Source organism: Phocoena sinus, chromosome 7, assembly GCF_008692025.1.
Source record: "Phocoena sinus isolate mPhoSin1 chromosome 7, mPhoSin1.pri, whole genome shotgun sequence".
In the NCBI taxonomy this organism is placed as follows: domain Eukaryota; kingdom Metazoa; phylum Chordata; class Mammalia; order Artiodactyla; family Phocoenidae; genus Phocoena; species Phocoena sinus.
In genome coordinates, this window is record NC_045769.1 from 33,187,687 (window position 1) to 33,206,486 (window position 18,800).

An 18,800-nucleotide genomic window follows, 5' to 3' on the forward strand; every position below is an offset into this window, starting at 1 on the left:
AGCTGCGTGGTACAACCAAAAACAAAATTTTTTTTTTAAATAAAATAAAGGGAAGTCAGACTCCTTTAAAAATAGCATACAGATTTCATGGTAACCAGGAATCTCTCTCCCACACTTATCCTTGTATATAGATAAGAATTAGATTCTTCAGACAAAAACTTTCAGTCAGTATTAGATAAAAATATTCTGGGCTTCCCTGGTGGCGCAGTGGTTGAGAGTCCGCCTGCTGATGCAGGGGACGCGGGTTTGTGCCCTGTTCCGGGAAGATCCCACATGCCGCGGAGCGGCTGGGCCCGTGAGCCGTGGCCGCTGAGCCTGCCCATCCGGAGCCTGTGCTCCGCAACGGGAGAGGCCACAACAGTGAGAGGCCCGCGTACCGAAAAAAATAAATAAAAAATATTCTAAAATTTTTTTATCATTAGCATTTATCTAAATTCATATATACAAAATATTTAAAGTAAATGTCTTAAAATGTGACTTTAATGGATTGGTATTTCTCAAGCAGAGCACCTCAGCATCTAAGTAATATATGGGAAAATCAGTTTGGTCTCATCATTAGACTCTAATGCCATATATCTCACGTGAGGTTCCTATCACAGAGGTCTAGGAAACAACCGCCATAACTTCGCTGCAACTGAGAGCCAAATTAACAGTGGATTAAACCAGGTGGAAGATTAGTTCTCTCGTATGTAGAGGTCCAGAGGCAGTCCAGTGCTGGTATAGTGGTTTTGTTCCATACTCCTTAGGGACCTGGGCTCCCTCTGCCCCTGATACGGTCATCATAGCTCACAAGAGCTAGAGCTCCAGGTACATCATTTCTTAAAAGACAGTAATATTTTAATGCCCAAGAAGTGAATAAAGGTAGTTGTAAAATTCACACACAAAGTCTGTTTTTCCCATTTTGTGCAGAATGGTGTAGATTTCATCATATTTGCAGTCTCTGGAAATACAACTTTCAAAGGACAAAGATGAATTTATATTCCTGTTCTGGATGGTTCCTGAATGAATCTTAAGGGCAGAGTTATTTAAAATAACTTTCTTAATGCACCCAACCTGGACTGCTCACAGGTAGTATGCATACACTAGGTGGTTAAAGTAAAGAGTCCTATTTATTAGATAAAAGACAAAGAAGGAAGTGGCATCAAGTCCTGGTCCTTAGCCTATTCTTAACTCTGGTTCCAAGGCAGGATACATTCATGGTTCAGGTATTCTCCTTTGAGATGGATGTAACATTAGTGTCTAAGTCTGTTAGAGGATTGTCTGATTGATCTCTACCAAACTTCTCTTTTTGTGTAACACAAGTGATTAGATCTTATTCCCTAAACAGGAAAAACACGGGAGGCCAACAGAAGCCTAGAAGACTTAAGTCCTTTTAAAACAGTGCTCTCCTACCTCCCATCCTCCATCTTTTCTTCAAAAGTAGGAGTCTCCCTTTCAATAGTCCATTTTCCTCCATTTTAGTCACACCAGAGACAGGGGCCTTACATGGACTTATTTGCTCCTAAGATTTGCTTCAGGAAATGAGTGGAGCTGCTTTTCTCGTGTTGGGAGAAGTTTGGAACCAGACAGTGCAGAGTTCAGGACCTGCAGACCAGTACAGGGTTATTTATGCTGTCTTGCCATAGTAATGCAGTTAATAAGCCTGTTGATACTTGTTCAAATTCCTTTTCTTACAGTTTAACAACAAACTTCCTAATTTTAAAATTAGGCTCAAAATGTACCCTAATTGCTGAAAAAGGCAGTTAAAAGAATAAGGCTGACTTTCCACCATGTACAGGGTCTCTGCTCGGGGTGGAGGAAAGGGAAAAAAAAAACGCAAATGTGTAAGACATGGAGACTACCTTCAAAAAGGTCACATTCTCACATGGGAGACATTCAGTTAAAAATTGGTTACAACAGTATCCTAAGTGCAAAGAAAGATGTAAATCTAAGGTAGAAAGGAGCAATTAGCTTTGTGGGGAGTGAGTTGGCTGTCAAGAAAGGCATGTAGAAGAGCGACATTTGAGCCAGATTTGGATAGAAAATTGGTTGGGAAAGTGAAGATGCAGGTTATTTCTGGCAGGGGAAGCAGCACAGAAGCATTAGAAATGATAGCTCAGAAATACTGTGAGGAAGAAAGCAATATTTCTTCATATGCTAAGTTTAATTTTGTTTTCCTCTTAAATAAAGTGGCCTTCCAGGTCTTATTTAAGACATGAGATCTTATATTGGAAAAAAACCCAAACAAACCTGGCTGTTACGATTACCTAGAGATTATTAGGGTAGAAATCTGAGTTACTTAAGATTTTTAGGAGTTCACCGGTGGCGCAGTGGTTAAGAATGCACCAGCCAATGCAGAGGACACGGGTTCGAGCCCAGGTCCCGAAAAATTCCACATGCCGCGGAGCAACTAAGCCCGTGAGCCACAGCTTCTGAGCCTGCGCTCTAGAGCCCGTGAGCCACAACCACAACTACTAAGCCCACGTGCCACAACTACTGAAGCCCGCGAGCCTAGAGCCCGTGCTCCACAGCAAAAGAAGCCACTAAAAGGAGAAGCCTGCACAAAGCAATAAAAAGTAGCCCCCACTCGCTGCAACTAGAGAAAAGCCCATGCACAGCAACAAAGACCCAACGCAGCCAAAAATTATTTTAAAAAGATTTTTATTCTACATAAAATGTTATAATAGCTTAACTGTCAGTAGCTGCTCAATGTTTGTTTTTTTTTTCATATTCTTTGAATTTAGAATGACCATTTTGGAACTGTTGTCAACAATGCATAATAATATATTGGAATGCTTCCTAGCATTATCGGGGGAAAGAACAAATGAAAGTTTTAATTGACAAAACAACCCTGCAAAATGAAACATACTATCTGGGAATTTCTGATAAGAACATTGAAATCTGTTTATAAAAATTCTTTTGATATATTTGAAAAATCAGTTGCTTATAAGGAGCAATATTAATCTTTGTGATATACTACCATACCTCCTATTCTTAAAGGGGAAAAAATGACACTTTATGCATGTGCAAGGGTATTCAATTAATATCTTTTTTTTTTTTTTTTTTTTTTTTTTTTTTTTGCGTTACGCGGGCCTCTCAATGCTGTGGCCTCTCCCGCCGCGGAGCACAGGCTCCGGACGCGCAGGCCCAGCGGCCATGGCTCACGGGCCCAGCCGCTCCGCGGCATGTGGGATCTTCCCGGACCGGGGCACGAACCCGCGTCCCCTGCATTGGCAGGCGGACTCTCAACCACTGCGCCACCAGGGAAGCCCCCAATTAATATCTTTTTATTTAAAAAGCCACTAGTTGGAATCAGGTTTCATTAGACAAGTAATATCCAAACTTTGCTAATCAGAAACTGCCAGGTATAAAAATAGCAGGAATTTTTAAGTCACTTTAATACTGACATTTTTTGACTATCATAGACTTCTAGTAGTAACCATATTAATAATGTTAATTATTATTTTGTTATATAAGCCAAATATATCTTTAATATAACTTAGTAGAAAAGGAGTTTTTTGGTTTAATAGAATTAGATTGGCTATCGTTGGCTATTAGCTCCACTGGTTCGCAGGTTTGAGGAAGTATATTATCTAATGGCAATGTCTATAAAAACAGCAAAAAATTATCCCACCATAACAATCATCTGACATTTTATTTTATTTTATTTGGCCGTGCTGTGTGGCTTGCAAGATCTTAGTTCCCCCACCAGGGACTGAACCCCAGCCACAGCAGTGAAAGCACCGAGTCCTAACCACTGGACCACCAGGGAACTCCCATAAAAGATCTTTATTTTAAAGAAGAAGAATATATACGTTAGGTCAAGTTATTTGACCAGATTTCATGCAACCAGTAAAATGGCAGAGTAACAATCTGAATTTGGATTTATCTGAGTCTAGAGCTCAAGCTCTTAACCATACATATTCTGCCTATTCTTCAGTCATGCATGAGAACAATGATTTTATACATGCAAAGAATAAATGAGAAAATGTCTTCACCTACATGAAAGAAAGTTTATGTATAAATTTAAATGGCAGTTATTGGTACCAAACTACCATGTTATGTTCAATTTTGCACATTTTTGCCTTAAAAATTAATTTCAATATACCACTAAATGTATTAGCATAATAATATGTAAATATGTACTTTAAAGATCCATTTCTGTATTTTCATATAGGAATCGTATATAAGCAGAAAGGAACTTTAGAAATTATCCTGTTATTCATATCATTTTAATTATCATGTTATTCATGTTATTAAAGGAAATCACAACCCAAACAAGTTAAATATCTAATGTGAAGGTATACAGTCCATTAGTGATAGAGATAGGAGACATGCTTCTGGGTAATAAAAGACTACAGAGAAATGATCTTGGTTAGGTACAATTTGATCGAAAGTTTAGAAACATGTCAAACAATTCTATGTACAGTCATATGCCTGGGACTTATTAATACCAAATAAAGTTCAGTGGTGGTTTCAGGGGGAGGAAATACGTTTTATATTTCTGTAACATTTCGCATTAAAAAATAATCACTTCAATAATACTGTCTAATTCTAGCCTTACTTGAATAAACAAAACTGCAGTATGGGAAAGCCAGCACGCTTACCTTGTCATGTTTAAGTAATTACTAGTACGAGCACCTGGGAAGATAGCGTCTCCCTACTCTGACTGCCACTTGCTTGAAAAAATCAGATTACGGGGGGGAGGGGTGATGAATTGGGAAATTGGGATTGACATGTATACACTAATATGTATAAAATGGATAACTAATAAGAACCTGCTGTATAAAAAAATAAAATTTAAAAATTAAAAAAAAATCAGATTACAAAGTAAGTGGAACACCTTGAAGAAATGGAGCTATTTCCATGACAGCAGGCTCCATAACATCAAGTTCAATAGATCCCTAATCCTTAAGAGTAAAACAGTACAAAAGGGTAGAATTATTAATATGCTTTCTAATATAAGTTGAGGTTTTATTTAGGATATTAACCAGAGGTTTGATTGATGGTGCAGAAATAAAAGTAAAGATCATTGCTCTAAGGAAATAGGACTCCAGGTTGGGATACCAGATTTGCGGATCTCCACATTCCAAGCCATCTAATGGTCTTTTCTAGTTAGCTTGTGGAAGCCTACAATGGAGGAAAACACTGTTTATACTAGGATAAATCCGATAATATGTTGATAGGATATTAAACAGCAGTTCACTAAATGTTTGTACTTCTTAATGAAATTAAACCCTCCCATATAAAGTGTTTACATGGTGTTAAATCCTTTCATTTTCTAAAAAAGTTTTTTTAAGAAAAACTAAATTTTAACTACTGCAGTTGCCTCATTTGTTAAGGGACTCGTACAATGCTATTTAAATAGTTCCTACCCATCCAACACCGTGAGTGAGAAGACCTGATTCTTGCCCAGGAAGAGTGTCAGTAGCCCTACCTTGTTTGCTGACTCCTTTCCTATACTGTGCCCCTACCTGCACACTTTTCTTAGTGACCTATGAAGGAAAGTGATTATGTGTAAATGCTACATTATGTGGCTCAGAGACATTGTATATCTCTGTTAATTTTCCCCAATTAAGTGAACAAAACCAACAGGTCTAGCCCCAGAGTCATTACCCTGACTTCCTGCTGTGTTCCTTGGAGGCCCTTTCTCTGCTTCAGATTGAGTTAAACTTCATCCTGTTGGAAAAAGCACTTCCTAAAATATCCCAAGAAACTTACTATCGTGCATAGTAACAACTGGGAAGTTATCTTGCTTACCATATTAGAATAATTTGTTTTAGGTAATTAATACTGTATACTTCAGTTGTCAATTAGCTATCTTTTTTCTGTTCATTTATTGATTGAATAAACATTCATTCAGAACCGAGTGTGTATTAGGCACTGTGCCAAGAGATAAGGCTATGGAAATGCATAAGAGGAAGCATCTAATGGGGGAGACAGGCAGGTAAGTACTTACAATACAGTACAGTACAGTTGTTGAATCTGAGAATAGAGGGACACGAAGCTTGGCATGAGTGAGTCAGGAAAGATCCGAGGAAGTACAACAATCGTCACATTTGCCAAATATTAATTCTTACCCTTTTAAGGATCTGGACTTTGAGACTCTGAGGAAAGCTTAGATTCTTTCCTCTAAAAAAAAAGCCCAAAATTTGCATATTATTTCATGTATTCACCTTGACACCCCATATATCTCAGGGTAAGCATTCCTGGTCTACAGACTTAATATTTTCAGTCCAAATTAACTCTGTAGCATAAATAGCCTACCCTTTTCCCTATTCTAAACCTGCTTTTTTCAGGTCTTTAAGTTAAATACTTTGTAATAACATTCTAGAATCTCACCACATCTTTATGTCTTTCATGTTATAGACTTTAGTTACCACCTCAAGCGTCGAAGCGTTTTTCTTTGCTAGCCCATATGTCACAGTTGTGATTAATTCGTATTTTGTAAAGTTTTAGTTGATAATTTTTGTGTCACCTTTAAAAAGAAAGCACTTTGGGGACTTCCCTGGTGGTCCAGTGGTAAGACCCCGTGCTCCCAGTGCAGGGGGCCAGGGTTCAATCCCTGGTCAGGGAACTAGATCCCATATGCGTGACGCAACTAGGAGTTCGCATGCTGCAACTAATAAGTCCACATGCCGCAACTAAAGATCCTACATGCCGCAACTAAATATGCGGCAACTAAACATGCCGCAACAAAGATCCCCAGTGCCGCAACTAAGACCGCGTCACAGCCTAAATAAATAAATTTTTAAAAAAGAAAGCACTTTGGGTTTAAATTATCTTCCACCAATAACATAATTTTACTTTTGCCTTATTTCCAATTTTTTTCTGAGGTTTTTAGGTGCAAATTTTACCTTTGACTCGAAGATTCATTTATGACAAATTATGCTTATGTAAATGTACACTTGAGGTCAGTTATTAACAGTTATTAACTTAATCCTCTTTAAACCTTTAAAATAAGTTACATACAGCACGTGAACGTTTACCACGTGCGGCCACTGGTGCTGAGAAGCGCCTGAGAGTTCAGGAATGACCGAGGCTCAGAAGCTTCCGTCCTCCGAGGGGTGGCAGCCCAGGGCCCAGCAGGTGCGGTGGGGCTGGGAGGAGGGGGGGGACCCGGGCTCCGGGCTCGGGACTCAGAAGAGGAGCCGAGAATTCCCCCCACTTCCCCACGCCTCGGAGGTCTCCCACTCAGTACCTTATACCGATGTTCTGACTGGTTTGGTGTTTGTCATTAAATGAAGAGGAATTCGGCAAAGGAGGAACAGAGAGGGTCCCGGAGTTTCTTCAAGAACCGGCCGAGAGCCGTGGCTCCCGCGGGGTTACGCGAGAGCCTGAACGGAGTGAACGCGGACGCCGGGGCAGAGGCGCCGAGGGCAGCGCGGCTTTTGCGCTCGCCAAGCCGCGGGGTTTAAATCTCCCGCCTTCCGCAGCCGGAGCCCGACACCTCCACGCTCTGGTGCGGAGGGGCACCGGCTGCGGGTGCGGTTCGGCAGCGGCAACGGGCGCCGGGACCGACCTCCGAGCTGCCGAACGCGACCCGAGGCGGCGGAGGACCGGCGCGTCGCGGCTCCGGCGTCGAGGTGAGTGTCTGCGGCCTCCTCGGGCCCCCTCTCTCCGGGCGGAGGAAGGGCCGCGCCCTCCCCGGCTGAGGCTGGGAGGCCAAACCCTTGGTTCCCATGGCGACGCCCCAAGGTGGAGGGGCGGCGGGAGGGGACCGCCACGCGCGCACGCGGTCTCTCAGGGCTTCTCGCCGGCCTTCACGGTTCCCTTGGGGACCCCGGCCCCTGCGGCCTCCCCTCCCGGACGAGGTCCTGTTCGAGTTCCTCTGGGCTTACCCTGGGCAGATCGGACCAAGAGTAGTTTTAGGCGTGGCAGCGTACCCTCGGGCGGAAGGGAGCTTCCACCCACGCTCGCCCCGGGTAGCGAGCGAACTAGCGCAGGGGCCTGAGGCTTGTTTGGGTGATTTCTCGCGAAGGTGCGGATCGCTTCCATTAGAAGCAGATGCTCACGGCCTTTAGGTGCTTTCCTGCTGACCTTTTTATGTTGTGCTTATGTTCATGTTATTATTTTGTAGTGGGAATGTCTTCCTTACAAACTAAATGGCTAGCAGTGGGTAAAAACAAAACACAAGTAAATGTGCGGTTTAAGACAAAGTGCAGAAGGCGCGAGCTCCCGAGGGGTTCCGCGCACAAATCTCGTTGCCTGAGGCCTTTATCCCAGCGCCACGCACCGGTCCGGCTCGTGGAAACTGGATCATCTGGTCAGATGCCCAAATGATGTCAGCTGTCAGATACCTGATGCTCTGAGAAAGATGGAGAGTGGAAAAAAATCCATCCTGGCAACTAACCCGCGATGCTGTGGATTTGCCAGTAGAGGGTGTGGGATTATTTTTCATGTAATAGATGATTTTGATGCACAGAGCATGAAAGCAATCATAAACTCTGGGTCACTCTGAAACAGCTTATTGGGAAGATAACGTTTATCCATCGTTTGGGGTTTTTTCTAAGTATTTATGTATTGATATATTTGGTCACGACTCAGGCAACGTACTGTAAGGTGATATTACTTTAATCATCTTCACATCAATATTTATGGAGTAGCCACAGGTGCCCGTCCTTTAGTAGGAGTTAATTATACATTTATTGGCCAAATAAACATCCAATAGTATGTATATATTTTTATATGACCAACCTTTGTAGTCGTTTTATATTCGTTGTGTATGCCTAATGTACTCAGTATTCTTTGAAATTTCTGTGTTTATTTAATAGTGCAAAATGATTGTACATCTTGACATTAAAACAGTTATGTGCAAGACATTGTTCTAATTACCAGTAATTAACGTTAGAGTTAGGTGGTTGCTCAGAGATCAGCCAGTCCAAAGTGCAAAAACTACAAACATTAAGACTGGTGGAAAAACTAGGAAGCCATATTTTTATTAGAAATATTTATTATAAAAATAAAATTTATACCAATGACTGAACTAGGACAAAATATCAAAATATTAAATATCAGATATTAAACAGTATTGTTTTGTTCTACTGTGCTGTCAAACTTTATTTCATTGTGTGGTACATACTATATTAAAATTTTTTCCCTTTCCTTTATAGTTTACCTTTCTCAGTACTCACTGTGCCTCCTTTAAATTTTTATTATTTAACAACAACAGGTGGGGTGTGTGAAGGACTTTTCAGTATGTCTGTGACTGGAAAGATTTCCTCATGTGAACTGGCTTTTGTTATTTAATAACATCCTTATTCCCCTTTTCCCTTGTTTGTTTTTCATTCGTCTGTTAGGTTTCTTCCTTTTTTCTGAAGTCAGACTTTTCAAACTTCTTGCATCCAATATTCACCTTCTATGTAATTATTATTATTATTATTTTCCTATTGTAGACTCATTTGCAGATAACACTTTAGGTTTTAAAAGAATTTTTTTGTGTGGATTTAGTTTAGATTAAAAAAAAAAACCGAAGCCCCAAAACTGAATTACCACAATAAATACAGTTACAACAGCCAACATTAACAACTGTTCACATTGTGTCATATTTCTTTCAAATATTTTTTAAATAAAGAAATAAAATATTTCCAATAAAGCTAAAGTTGTTTTTGTATCATACCCATTCTCTTCCTGCCCACTATATATTGCTCATTTGTATTATTCTTTTTTTCTTAATCTTGCTAGAAGCATGTAAATTTTAGTAATTTTTTTCAAATGAACCAACTGATTTTCTCTATTTGCTTGTTTTCTATTTCACTGGTTTCTACTCTTATTTTTATTATTTTGTTTCTTCTACTTTGGGTTTACTGTGCTCTTCTTTTTCTAACTTCTTAACATGGAAATATAAATAATTGATTTTGTACCTTTTTTACTTTCATATATTGATAGGTATTTAAAGCTATAAGTTTTCTTCTAAGCATGCTTTAGCTGCATCCCACAAATTTGGGTGTTTTCATTATCATTTAGCTTAAAATTTCTCTGTCACCTGTTATTTATTTAGATGTGTTACTTTACTTCCAAATACCTGGGAATTTTTTTTTAAATAGATCACTGCTATTGATTTCTAAATTAGCGTTGTTGGTGTCAGAGGACGTACTCTGCACTATTTCAAAACCTTTAAATTTATTGAGTTTTTTTGTTTGTTTTCTGCCTATCCTAAGGTCTGTCTTGGTGAATGTTCCAGGTACCCTTGGGGAAAAAATTTGTATTCGGCTGGTGGTGGTGGTGGAGTGGTCTATAAGTATCAGTTAAGTCAAGTTGGTTGAAAGTGTTGTTCAGATCTTTTAAATCTCCACATGTTTTATGTCTCCTTATTCAGTCAGTTACTCTGGGGGGAGTGTTAAGTCTCTAATTATGATTGTAGATTTGTCTGTTTCTCCCTTTAGTTCTGTCAATTTTTTTCTCATATTTCGTGGCTCTGTTATTAATTACATACATATTTAAGATTGCTATGTCTTTTTGATAAATTGACCCTTTTATTATTATGAAATGGTCATCTTACCTCTGAAAATACTTTTTACCTGGAAGCCTGTTTTGACTGACATTAATATAAGCTTAATGTTTGTCTCATATCTTTTTTATCCTTTTCCTTTTAACTCATCTTCATTTATGTTTAATGTGTGTTTCTTATAAACTTATATAGTTGGGTTGTACTACTTGTTATCTAGTCTTACAGTCTGCCTTTTAACAGTATTTATATCATCCACTTATGTTTTTGTTTTCTGTGTTTGGATTAAGCACAAAATATTGGTGTTTTTTTTCTGTTTTCCTACTTACTGTTTAGTCCTCTCTCCTGCCTTCTTTCTAGTAAATTGAGTTTTTTAATAATATATTCTACTTTTTCTCCTCTCTTGACTTTTTAGTTTTGCCTCTTTGTGTTATTTTTTTTTATTGATTGTGCTAGAGATCACAATATGCATCTTGAATTTATAAAGCCTATTTTCAAATATATTCTAGTACTTCATGAACAATGTAAGAGTATTGCAACTTAGACTTCCATTTATCATCTTTTTATCTTTTCTTCTATTATATATTTTACTTCTACATATGCTTATATTTTTTATTTTTAAAGAATCAATAATCTTTTAGTGAAATTTAAAGATGCACATGTATATTTTTGAAACTTTCTTTGTGTTTATCAGTATATATTTACCCTTTTTGATTTCTCTCTTGCTTCCTGTAGAACTGAGTTTCTATATATTATCATTTTCCTTCACCCTAAAGAATATTTAGGATTTTTAGTAGTGTAGGTCTCCGTGGGATAAAGTCTTTCAGTTTTTATCTGTCTGAAATTTTATTTTCCTTTCATTTTTGAAGGATATTTTTATTGGGTATAGAATTCTTGGCCAACTTTTTTCAGGACTTAAAGATGTAGTTCACTTGTCTTTTGTCCTCTTTTTTTTTTTTTTTTTGTGAAGCAGTTTCCTTCTCTTCCTACTGTTCTGCCAAAGATGAAAGGAGTCATGAGTCCTAGGCAGGACTATTCACTTTCTGGATTTAAGTTCATTAGCTTTTTTTTTTTGGCATCCTCAGCTCTCTGATTCGCTTTAAGAAAACACATAATTTTGTAGGTTATCTATCAATAGTTTATTCTCATTGTTAGGATGGGAGTTCTCTTAACTTTCTGAAGTAGAAGTGGAATACCAGTACAATACTGATTTAATTAATATTACTTAAAAATCCCTTTATTACTCTTATTTTCCAGATTTTTGAAAATTGGTGAATTGTAGTGAACAAGCACTTTCCTACATTACTGGTACTGGGCATAAAAATTGGTATAATCTCTATGGAGGACAATTTAGCAAAATGAGAACAATTTAAAATGCATAAACCCTTTGATTCAGCCCTTATACTTCCAGGAATTTATTTTATAGGTATACTTACATGTATTTAAATATATATATATATTTTAGCATGGTTTGAAATAATAAAATTCTGGAAGCAATCTAAATATCCGTCAATAATAGACCAGTCAAGTAGATTATTGTACATCCATACACATGGAATGTTATATATCCATTAAAATTGTATTTCAGCTACGTAGAAAATTCCATGTTATATTCTTTTTCCCTTAGTACTGTACAGTCTCACTTTTATCCATTCTCTAATGTGGCTGAAGAGATGCCTGAGGCCAGGATAAACTATTTAATTTGTAGGTGGCCCTCTTTTTTTCTGTCTAGATGCTAGTAGCATTCTTTCTTTACCCTTAAAATTCAGCAACATTCCACAGCATGTCTTTTTTTTTTTTGCGGTATGTGGGCCTCTGACTGTTGTGGCCTCTCCTGCTGCAGAGCACAGGCTCCGGACACGCAGGCTCAACGGCCATGGCCCACGGGCCCAGCCGCTCCGCCGCATGTGGGATCCTCCCAGACCGGGGCACGAACCCGTGTCCCCTGCCTCGGCAGGCGGACCCCCAACCACTGTGCCACCAGGGAAGCCCCCCACAGCATGTCTTATTCTTGATCATTCTCTATTAATTTTTCTTGGAACACGGTGAACCCTTTCAATTTTCAGCTTTATATTCTTGAATATTTTGGCTGTTCCATATGTCTGTCCCTCTCTAAGAATATTTCTTACGTTAGATCTCAATTGTTTATCTTCCAAATCTATACATCATATTGTTCCGTCCAACCACTTTGTTTGAATCTAACCACTTTTATCTTGTAATCTTCATTCTGAATGATTTTCCCAGGCTCGTCATCAATGTTATTCACTTAGTTTTCTGAAGTATCTATTCTACTTGGAATCGTTTCTAATGCAGTTTCAAGTTCTGTGGTATTTTTTTCCTCTTCTTTTTCTTTATCTCTTTTGCTTCCTTCAGCTCTTTTTTAAAAATCTCTTTTATGGAATATTATTCCATTTATCTACAGGCAGAGCAGTTTTTCTTTAAACCTGTTTTATGAAGCAATTTTTCAAATTTATATATAATTTTCTCTTTCTCATGTTACGGTCCCTCCTTTTCTTATAGTGCTACTTTTTCATGTTATTTATTTTTCATGTTATTTATTGTTGAAAGGAGCAGTTCTATTTTGCCCTACTTTTTGCCCAAGAGTAGTATAAGTAGTTTTATATAACCCTGTACCATGGAATAACTAGCCCTTGGCATAACTGCCTTAGAGGCTGAATAGGTAGGTGACTGGGTACCTTATCTTGATCTCTTCTTTAACTGGCTTCTTGGTGACAGTTTTTGGTGGTTTTTTTTGCGGTACACAGGCCTCTCACTGTTGTGGCCTCTTCCGTTGCGGAGCACAGGCTCCGGATGCGCAGGCCCAGCGGCCATGGCTCACGGGCCTAGCCGCTCCGTGGCATGTGGGATCCTCCCGGATCGGGGCATGAACCCGTGTCCCCTGCATCGGCAGGTGGACTCTCAACCACTGCGCAACCAGGGAAGCCCTTGGTGACAGTTTTCATATGCTCTCTTGTAGCAGTTTCCCACAGCATATGTTAATCACTGGTTCCAGAGGCAGGTCAATGCTGATATATCTCTGATTTTTCTAGGGTACTTTTGTCTGCTATAGAAGGTTGACTACCAGCTTGTTGTTTCTGTTTCTCTACAGTCATGCCTTGCCCCTTGGCAGGGAAAATTAAAAATATCCTGGCCATTCTAGGTTTTAGGAAGCCCAATCTCACCTTTTTGTTCCCTCTTGAGATTGAAACCAATTCAGATGTAGTCAAAGACCTAGGCAGATGGAAATAAAATATCAGCTTTATTATTGAGAGAACTGTTAGAGGATGTGTATCATGTCAATGGTCTTTTAATATTTCTGTCCCCTAGTCCAGACCTGGAAGAGCCCACTCAAGGGAAAGTTTGGGTCTTCATACTTAGACACACTTACCTAAGACTTTTGCCTCACACTGATTAGGTCACAAGTGATGAGTAAAAGGTTAAAAAAGGACTAAATTCACTAATTTTATGACTTGATACATTAGCTCTACCCAGTCAAGAAATGTGGACCAATGGTTAATTCACCCGTCAGGCTTCTCGCTGTAGGAGAGAAAGGGCAAGAGGCTGGGAATATTTATAGAAAATTTCTCCTCATAGAAACCAGAAGAGCTTAAAACGAAGCATTCCCCCCCTTAAACATAATGATCTCTTCTTTAGTAGTCTTCTTTGCTAGACTGTGATAATATAGGCACCAAGTAAACTGCCTACCTCTTTCTTAAATCTGGCTGCTATGCCTTTAAGAATTCATGTTTTCAAGTTAATTAATTATTGGAATTGCTCTTCAGGACCTAATCTATTTGCCAAAACCGAATCTGCTTCAGACTAGATGAGATGCATGTCAAATTTGGTCATCCTCTTTGAATCTGATGCAAACTTCATTGTATCTGACATTTACTCATTGGCATCAGTGCTATGAGATGTGGCAATTTTTTTCCCCATGGGGGACCTGATTTAATGAATAGAAGGTTTTTTATTTATTTATTTATTTATTTATTTATTATTGAGATATAGTTGATATAGAATATTATATAAGTTACAGGTGTACAACAATTTTTAAAGGTTATACTCCACTTATAGTTATTATAAGACATTGGCTGTATTTCCTGTGTTGTACAATATATCCTTGTAGCTTTTTTATTTTATAAATAAATATTATTTTATTTTATAAATAAATACCTCTTAATCTCCTACCCTTATTTTTCCCCTTTCCCCTTCCCTCTCTCTACTGGTAACCACTAGTTTGTTTTCTGTATCTGAGTCTGTTTCCTTTTTGTTATATTCACTAGTTTCTTTTATTTTAGATTCTACTTATAAGTGATATCATACAGTATTTGTCTTTCTCTGACTTATTTCACTTAGCATAATAACCTCCAAGTCCATCCATGTTATTGCAAATGACAAATTTCATTCTTTTTTCTGGCTGAGTAGTATTGTATTTATGTACACCACATTTTCTTTATCCATTTATCTGTTGATAGACACTTAGGTTGCTTCCATATCTTGGCAATTGTAAGCAATGATGCTATGAATGTTGGAGGGTACATGTCTCTTTTCAGATAGTGTTTTTCTTTTTTTCTGATATATACCCAGGAGTGAAATTGTTGGGTCATATGGTAGTTCTGTTTTTAGTTTTTTAAGAAACGTCCATACTGTTTCATAAAACAGAGGGAGAGAGACAGAGGGAGATTAGACACATACACAGAGGAGAAGGTGATGTGAAGACAGAGATTGGAATTATATTGTTATTAGCCAAGGACTGCCAGCAGCCATTAGAAGGTAGAAGAGGGAAGAAAGTATTCTTCCCTAGAGTCTCCCAGAAAGTACAGCCCTGCTAATACCTTGATTTAAGACTTCTGGCCTCAAGAACTGTGAGATAATAAATTTCTATCCTTTTAAGCCACCAAGTTTGTGGTAATTTGTTACAGCAGCCATAGGAAATTAGTATATTGATCATACCACTACATTCTTTTATATTTTCTTATCTCTTTGTGGATTTCTTTTCATTTGTTCCACTGCTCTATGGTTCTGGTGCCAGTACCATTCTGTTTTTATTAGTAAGATTCACATTCAGGCTTATTTTTTCAAGATAATTGTCATTTTATTAAAGTACATGTCCATTACCTTTAAAAGTCAAATATTAAAGGATTATAATGTTTAAAAGCAGTTCTTCCAATCCTGCTCCAGTTCCAATCTCCAGTGTCATGTACCTTCAACCCTTTTGTTTTCTCTGGTATTTTCTAAATCACATGTTTATATGCTACACTTTGATTTATTTATTTAAAGCATTATCTACTAGGACTTAGCTCACCTGCACCACCACAATCTAACCCCATATTACAATTTTTATTAAATCAAATAAATGTTTATGTTACTGTGAACTAACAAGTATTTTTAAAACTTAGTCAAAAAAATATTACTGAGACTGATGTCAAAGAGCATACTGCCTATATTTTCTTCTGAAGTTTTATGGTTTCAGGTCTTATATTTAACTCTTTAAATTTATTTTTGTGTATCATTGAGAAAGTAGTCCAGTTTGATTCTTTTGCACATTACTGCCCAGTTTTCCTAGCACTATTTATTGATGAGCCTCTCTTTTCCCCAATCTATATTCTTCCTCCTTTGTCAGATTAATTGCCCATGTAAGTGTGGGTTCATTTCTGGGCTTTGTGTTCTGTTCCGTTGATCTATGTGTCTGTTTTAGCGCCAATATCATACTGCTTTGATGACTGTAGCTTTGTAGTATAGTTTGAAATTAAGGTGCATAATACCTCCAACTTTGTTCTTCTTTCTCAAGATTGTTTTGGCTATTCAGGGTATTTTGCGTTTACATACAAATTTTAGAATTATTCTAGTTCTGTGAAAAATGCCATTGGTATTTTGATAAGATTGCATTGAATCTGTAGATTTCCTTGAGTAGTATGGTCTTTTTAATAATATTAATTCTTCTAATCCATGAGCACGGTTTATCTTTCCATCTGTTTGGGAAGTCTTTGGTTACTTTCATTAGCATCTTACAGTTTTCTGAGTACCAGATTTTTACCTCCTTAATCAGATTCATTTCTATGTATTTTATTCTTTTTGATGTGATTGTAAATGGGATCATTTTCGTTCTTTTTTTTTGGCTGCATCGGGTCTTAGTTGCGGCAGACAGGATCTTCATTGAGGTGTGCGGGATCTTTCGTTGCAGTGCGCAGGCTTCTCTCTAGTTGTGGCATGCGGGTATTTTTCTCTCACTAATTGTGGTACACGGGCTCCAGGGCGCATGGAATCTGTAGTTGTGGCGCATGGGCTCCAGAGCACATGGGCTCTGTAGTTTGTGGCACACTGAGGCATGCTAGTTCAGTACTTTTGGCGCGTGGGCTTAGTTGTCCCACGGCATGTGGGATCTTAGTTCCCTGACCAGGAATCGAACCCATGTCCCCTGCATTGGAAGGTGGATTCTTTACCACTGGACCACCAGGGAAGTCCCTAAATGGGATCATTTTCTTAATTTCTCTTTCAGATAGTTCTTTGTTAGTGTATAGAAATGCAACAGATCTCTGCATATTAATTTTGTATCCTGGAACTTTACCAAATTCATTAATGAGTTCTAATAGTTTTGTCATGGTATATTTAGGATTTTCTATATATCATATCATCTTACCTGTAAACAGTGACAGTTCTTCTTCTTCCTTCCCAGGAATGATTTGGATTCCTTTTATTTATCTTTCTTCTCTGATTACTGTGGCCAGGACTTCCAATACTATGTTGGATAAAAGTGACAAGAGTGGACATCCTTGTCTTGTTCCTGATCTTAGAGAAAATGCTTTCAGCTTTATAGGCACATGAAAAGATGTTCAACATCACTAATTATAGGGGAAATGCAAATCAAAGCCACAATGAGATATCACCTCAAAATAACAAGTGTTGGTGAGGATGTGGATAAAAGGGAACCCTTGTACACTGTTGGTGGGAATGTAAATTGGTGCAGCCACTATGGAAAACAGTATTAGGGACTTAGGTAATTCCTCAAAAAATTAAAAATAGAATTACCATATGATCTAGCAGTTCCACTCCTGGGTATTTATTTGAAGAAAATGAAAACACTAATTCAAAAAGATATATGCACCCCTATGTTCATTGCAGCATTATTTACAATAGCCATGATCAGGAAGCAGCCTTAGTGCCCTTCAATAGATGAATGGATAAACAAGATGGTATACACACACACACACACACACGCGCACGCGCGCGCTGGAATATTACTCAGCCATAAAAAAAAGAATGAAATCTTGCCATTTGCAAACATAACAAAACAGAAACAGAGTCATAGATACAGAGAAGTAGGTGATTGCACGAGGGGAGGGGTTTGGGCGGAGGAGAGATGAAGGAGGTGAGGGAGATTAAGAGGTACAAATTTCCAGTTGCAAAATAAATGTCACAGGTATGAAATGTACAGTGTGGGGAATATAGTCAATAATTATGTAATGTCTTTGTATGGTGACAGACGATAACTAGCTTTATCATGGTAATCATTTTGAAATGTATAGAAATAGCAAATCACAATGTGTGTAACATAGTGTTGTAGGTCAATTATACTTCAAAAGGAAACAAACTCATAGAAAAAGAGATCAGGTTTGTGGTTACCAGAGGTGGAGGGTGGGGAGAGAGAAGATGGATGAAGGCAGTCAAAAGGTACAAACTTCCAGTTATAAGATTAATAAGTACTAGTAATGTAGTGTACAACATGATAAATAAAATGAACACTGCTGTATGCTGTCTGAAAGTTGTTAAAGAGTAAATCCTAAAAAGTTCTCATCACCAGGAAAAAAGTCTTTTTCTGTTTCTTTAATTTGTCTCTATATGAGATGATGGATAATTGCTAAACTTGTGGTAGTTATTTCACGATATATGTAAGTAAAATCATGCTGTACACCTTAAACTTATTCAGTGCTGTGTGTCATATATATGTCACATATATATTTATATATATATAAAACTGGAAGAAAAAAACCCAACTTAGTTGGTTTAGTGCCCTATAACCATTCCTCCTTTTTTGAATATCATGTCCCTTCATTTTTATTGGAATTAATACTGGCTTTTTTTTAACCTAATTTTCTGAATAACCATTGATTTTTTTCCCCAATTGCTCTAACATTTCTGCTATATGGCTATGAGTAATATGCTCAAACATATCAGTTATGTTTCCTAGTGATCTGCTTTCTAGAGTCAATCTTCCTGCTTGAATTTGAGCTGCTTGTTCTGTGTAGCTGTCATCTTAGGCCTTCCCTTCATTGCTTTTCCAGATTTGATTTGGTTCTTCTCATCATGCATTGCTGCTTTTGAGAAATCTGCTCTTATTCTGACTCCCAATGCTTTGTATGTGATCTAATTTTTA

General features: G+C 38.0%; 1 protein-coding gene across 2 annotated transcripts in view; it reads left to right on the top strand.

The window, feature by feature from the left end:
- The first annotated feature begins 7,348 nt into the window (after positions 1–7,348).
- The window catches only part of ICA1L (islet cell autoantigen 1 like), a 69,826-nt gene continuing 58,374 nt past the window's right edge, over positions 7,349–18,800 (top strand). The window contains exon 1 of one of the 2 annotated variants that reach the window (XM_032638451.1): positions 7,349–7,565. The gene's annotated coding sequence lies outside the window, so the exon portion shown is untranslated. The remainder of the gene's footprint in view (positions 7,566–18,800) is intronic. The other variant, XM_032638452.1, reaches the window with a different exon arrangement.